Source organism: Motacilla alba, chromosome 6 (assembly GCF_015832195.1).
Source record: "Motacilla alba alba isolate MOTALB_02 chromosome 6, Motacilla_alba_V1.0_pri, whole genome shotgun sequence".
NCBI classification, from domain to species: Eukaryota; Metazoa; Chordata; class Aves; order Passeriformes; family Motacillidae; genus Motacilla; species Motacilla alba.
In genome coordinates, this window is record NC_052021.1 from 24,586,225 (window position 1) to 24,592,615 (window position 6,391).

Here is a 6,391-nt window from a genome sequence, read left to right on the forward strand (position 1 = left end):
CAGACTGTTTCATATCCCTTTCAATGGTCTGGAGGAGGGGATTGAGGACAGACTCACCAAGGTCACAGACAACACTGACTTGGGCAGGAGTGCTGATCTGCTGGGGAGTAGGAAGGCCAAGGGATCTGGACATGCTGGATTGAAATGCCAGTTGTATGAGGTTCAGTAAGGTGAACTGCCAGGTCCTGCACTTCAGTCACAAACAAGCCCAGATGATTCTGTGAAAACTGTGATGTGTAATGCTTATTCTTAACTTGATGTGCTGGTTCATGTGCTATGCTGGTATGAGCTCCTAAAGCATGGATGCATGAGACAGGCTCTCAGGTAGTTTGCACTGTGTCTGATACCCGCTGCTCCTTCTGTGCACAATATAAAATCTGCATTTGATTTCCAGCTTTTTTAAGACAGTGCTGGTTTGATGGCTACAAATTATTCATTTCTCTTCCTACTCTTTATACGGTCTGCTTAGTATGAAAACAGTTCTTGGCAGTGACAGTCTCTGCATCACATCCAATATCACAGAGTCCCAGGTGTGGTGTGATATTTAAGTGCATTTTCAGTACCTCTGTAAAGAGTTCTTGCCAGAGTACTAAACCAAATCCTGTTGATGTGGGTGCATTTGTATTACAACAAAGTTCTCCCTCTTCTTCTCTCTCAGTTTGGTTTCCTTTTTCCCAAACCCAAGGCTGACATCAGGTACATGTATCTCATCACGTGGACAATGGCTCCTTCTCTAAGCTGAACTATTCCTGTCTCAAGCGAGTGGAGAATTTTGTGACTTACCCTAGGGCACTGCGGTGTAGCTGGCAGCGATAAAAAAAGCTACAGCAGGGAATGAAGGAAGGTCTTTTCTAGATGATTTTAAGTTCAGGATGTACTCACAATTGAGCTTTTGTTTGCTGTTGTTCTTTTTAAATAACTAAAAATTCAGGGAGTGTATTGGGGGAAGCCACTTCGGTATGTTGGGTGCTCATCTGTCCCGGAGGATGTGGTGTGAACAGGGTGGACAGTTTCCTTCTCTGTGCAGAACAGAGCAAGGATTGTCTGGGTATGAGAAAGGCAAAGCAGTGATCCTTCAGACCATGGCCTTGTTACTCTGTGCTTTTATGTTTGAAATCAGGAGATTCTTTAGCTCAGCAATTTGTACTGTGCTGTAAGACAAAATGAATGAAAAGTGCAGTCTAGGGAAAAGACTGAGGCTTTCTTGAGTTTGCACTGAGCTTGCCCCCTTGATTTTTTTTTTGTTTGTTTTGTTTGTTTGTTTGTTCCTGAGATTTACCATTTCTGTCAAAATGTGTATGGAGGTCTGGGAGTTTGTTTTCAGAACCTGGGACAGACTGGGATTTGAAGGATTACATGGATCATCCTTACTGTATATATATGTTATGTATAATACAAACCTGAATTTTTCACCTTTTGGCATCATGTATGGTTTGATTCTTAACACTGTGACATTATTCTTCCACTTCAGAATGATGCACAGCTTTAGAGCTTTGGTGGAGGAGCAAATGTGTTTTCCTATTATGTTGCTGATACCAGCCTTTACTTGGGGGTAAAATCATGAGTAGAAGTCCTGGCTAGCTCGATCTCATTTATCAGATTCCAAACTCCAGAGTGATGTCAATGAAAGGAGACGTGGAACTAAATAACACCCCCAAATTATCTTGTGTATGTGCCTGTTTTCAGCAGTCTAGTGAGAAACCTCTCTCCTTCACACCTGGGGGTTTCACTGCACTGCTGCTGTGGGGAGGTCCCACATCTCCACAAGCTGTCCACCTCTGCAGCATCGCTCCTCAGGTTTGTGTTCCTGAGCTGTGCTCCTGGCTGGTAGCTCTGCCTCAGGCCCTTCTTGTACTCAGTTCAAATGAGACAAGAAAGGACAGTGGAATTATTCCAGCCTCTTCCCGACTCTGCAGGTATTTTAAAAAATGTACTGTTTTACTTTTTTCTTCTAGAAGACTCCATGTACATTTTTCCTGTTTGCAGGGGTTTGGATTTGCTAAGCTGGTTCCCTTGCTGATGGGAACACCTTTTTCTGTTTGAAACACAACTGCAGGATACATATTCTATTGGTTTCAGCACCTTTGTAAACCTCATTTCAGGAAGATGAGCTGGGGAGCTGGTGCTGTATGAGGAGTAAATGTGATGAATGGCATTTCTTACCCTCATGTTCAGGCAAGCATTCAGGTTTCTTTCATTTGCATGGAAGTAGAAGGGTATGAACAACAACTTGAGTGCTGCTTTCTCTTCATTATTCACCTTGTTAAGTCCCTATTTTGCTGTGTTTGCCTTTCCTATCATCACATATGTTCCTCTTACCTACACATGCTTTGGATGTGCCTTGACAGGCTCAGCTCCTGGTGTAAATTTTGAGTAACTGCCTTGAATTTAGTGGAGCTTTTATTCAGCTACAAGCCTCTCACAGGTCATGGAGTTAGGGGAATATAAGCCAGAAATGAATCAGGAACAGTGTTCTGGTAGCTCTTGACCTCCCAGGGACAGATGCTGATCCCAATGCCTTTCCTATGTTATTGGCTTAGAGTTGCTCTATTTTGCCCCCCAAAACAGCCTGACTCTGCTGCCTCTTGCCCAGGGCAGTTCCAATGCCACAGGAGGGTAAAAAGAGGAAAGAGAGGCATGCCCTGGAAAACCACTGCAAGTCCTCCCCGCATTAAACTGAGTTTTTATCCATCTTTCTCATGTGACTTTTAAATTGGCCACAGGCAGTTACTTTGAAGGTGAGGCCATGCCCTGCACATTACACACGAGAGTTCAGAAGTGACAGATCTTTCTGGGGAGCTTCCAGCAACAGCAAACACAGAGCAACTAGTGGTGAATGAATGGGTGACTGTTTTATTGTCGGGCTGTGTAACGCTATTATTGTGGCATGGGACAGGAGTATTTCATGTTGTGCTGGTCACTGATTCATGTGTGAAGCCTTAAGCATTGATCTGTGTGGATTAAATGCATGCTGGAGACGTTTTCTGTGCTGGGCCACTTCAAATTCTCTCTCATGATTCAACACGTTCAAAGCAAATAATTTTCTGTTTCCCATTTGCCAGTGAATGCATGCCATTTGGTTTGTAATTGGAACACAGTATGCTGTGTGTGTCTCTGCTAAATCACGAAAAGTGGTCCATTTTCTAAATTGCACAAGTATTTGTCGCCTTTGTTTTAAAATGAGAGCCATAAATTTTATGGGGCATGTGAATATATGTATTAGTTTTCTCACACAGGTGAATAAGTCATACTGTGATCTGACATGGGCTTTATGATCCTGCTCAGGTTATGTTCCATGCTAAATTTTGTCTGTTGCTTCTATATTTAGAAATTAGCTTTGATTTTTTTCTTTTTTCTTAAGGAAACAAAAATATGGAAGAAGTAGGCATATCAAAAGGGCTGTGCTGTGCTTCTACATGCTTTTCATAAGCCAGGAGATGCAATGAGCTCTGGCAATTTGGCATGCTGGAGGTGCTTGACAGTCCATTGCGTACTAAATATGGTACATTCAAAAACTTTGATTTTACACAACTGCGAATCCATTTGATTAATGTGTTTTCTAGGGAGTTTTTAAATACTTGTATTGGCTGAGCAAAGTCCTCTAATGCTTAATGGGGCATGACAGTGGCCTCAGCCTAGCTGTGATGTGGAATGTCAGCTGACAGGGGAGACAGAAAGGGTTATGTTCCTAATCTTATGGGGGATGAAATGCAAATGAATTAATGGAACAGAACTCCTTCACACTTCTGGAAATACAGTATTTTTTTCAGGTCACCAAGCATTATGAAAACCTTATTGTCTCTGCCTCTGAAGAAACATGTGCCCTTCAAAAAGTGAGAGTGAAACTTCTCTAATTTTTCCTTTACTGATACTACCATTTTTTCTTGAATATGTAGGATGTTCTTGGGAGTTTTTGGTGGAGAGGCTGAGGGAGGGAAATGGAGGCAATTTGCAAACAACGTGACTTAACATGATAGGAGTTGATCAGAGCTCCTGTGCCAAGCCAGCATTACTCAATAAAAGCACTGCTGCTCTTTCTGAGAGAATAAATATCTTTGTGCTCTTCAGCTGTCTCTGTATTTTGGTGGGGGGGGGGGGAAAGAAAAAGGGCTCAAAGAAATGGCGTAGGATTTCAGCCTGCCTATTATTTGCAATATACATGGCATTCGTAGTGCAAAGAAGATGGAAAAGTGCAGTGCAGTGAAAAGTGCTGACATAGAGTTGAATGGGGTTATCTGATATGCCTAAAAGAGCTTTTGGTAAAATTTTGTCACAGTTGCTCAAAGAAATTGAATTTAGACCCCTGCAAAGAACTGTTGAAAACCCCATTTTGGGCTAAGATCCTTTTTCTGAGGTTAACTCAACAGGAGCTTTGTGAATTTGTGATGCAGGATTGAAACCAGTGGGGAAACAGGAAATAAGAGGAAATCTGGAAATGCTTGGAGTAGTTACTGGGGGCAGTGTGGTTGGGAGAGTGACTGTGGAGGGATGAACATCTCTTTTCAGTGCATTGGTCTGAGGGGTGCTAAACTGAGGTGTGGGCTGATTTGCAGGAGCAATGGGAATGTTGGCTGGAATAAGTATAAGGACTACAGAACAGACAGACCCTGATCTTATTTAACTTGTGTTCTCAAGGACTGAGCACATGGGTAGTGGGATCTTATCCTCAAGTGGAACTGTTGGTCTATTTAAAATATGACTCTGTGCTTACTGCTCTGGGTTTCACTGGTCTTAACTCAATATTGTTATTTATCAGTAAGAAACCAACTTGACCAGAAATATGGATACAAGATGCACTCTAACACTGACCATCTTTATTGTGGATTGTATCATGTGAAAGCTAGGCTTACTTTATACTTCAATAAAATGTTGTCAATATCTTGTTCGCCACACATTTTCTAAGATTCAGAGACAATTTCTGTCCTGTTCTATCTCTTCTTGTTATCAAAAGCAAGATTTTCAAAGAGATAGTCACTCAGCAGGTTTTATTTTCACACAGACCAGTTTCCTGTTCATTGCTTAGGGTGTCGTAGGGTGATTGTAATTTATGTCCATACTAAGGAGGCTTTACAGGGGATTTAAGCAGATTTAGCATAGACAGGACCAGACAAAACAATAATTTGGCTTCCCTTTTTGCAATTATGAAATATGAGAAGGATTTTTTCTGAGCCAGATGGCCAAGGAGTAGTGAAACCTACTCTTCTCCCTTATAAATTGAGGAGTTACCTCAGAGCACAAAGGTCTTATTAGATCTGGAAATTCAATGCCTTGATCTGTCATAAATGTTTTAACATTAATATGAAGGAAGCTAGATTTCTTTTAGTATTTCACAATTTTATTTTAGCCTAGATATTATTTCCCAATGGAGGAAGAGTTGTTTACTTTGGATATATCATAAGTGGTGGAATATTGAGAACTGAGTAATCATTTTTTCATGCTTACACACAGACATTACCAAGATGCAGGAGTACTTACAAAATGCAGTGTTCAGGTAGAGTGACCATGACAAGTTTTTTGATTAAACTTCAGTAATCAAAGGAAGGTGAGTGCATACCTAGCAGTTACCATGAGCGCATAATGAGGGAGGCATCCCAACTTTTGTCTTTGAAATGTATTGTATGATCCAGAGATACTAGAGTGTATAAATGATACCACCTTCGTTAACTTAAAAACTATATCTTCTTGATTCAACTCTGTGTTTCCAGTGCTAATTAAAAGCACATCCTTTGACTCCTGGAGAGTTTCTTTGAAGTGGTGCAGCTTAGAACAGGCTGTGGTTCTGAATTTCTTTCGTTCTCATTTGCTTATATTGACAACCAGTATAAATCTGAAGGCAAAAAAGTAAATTTGTTCTCCCTTTAATAGGACCACTCATGCAAGGGCGCTGGGATTAGATTTTAAATTGGGACTTTTTAAACCTTTGATACAGTTACAGACTCAGTGAGCCATGCTCACCTTTCCTACAGCTAGACCTAGCTGGAAATTAGTTTTCTCCTTTGTCAAAATATTTTCTAATAAACATTTAGCCTTTCTGCTAAAAACAGTGCAAAACCACTCAATAACTAATATAGTTTAGCTGAAAATATACAGCTTTATTTCCTCTTCTAGAGAAACAAAATACAAACAAAAAATAGCTAGGAAAAAGTAGACATCATCTGGGAATCCTGTTTAAAAGAAAATCTTGGGGAAGGAAAAGAAGAGGAAAGAAGCACCAAATGAGCAGTTTCATGCTTCTGATCACTAGTAAAGACATATCTGCTCTTTGCACCTCCTCCTTCACCTTCCTCAGGTTCCCTTGCATTATCTCTTCCCTGTAAGAAAGAGAAGAGTTCAAGTCAGGCGGCAGATACATCCCTGCTGTTGTGGCTGTGAGGGAACTGCTCTTCCCATG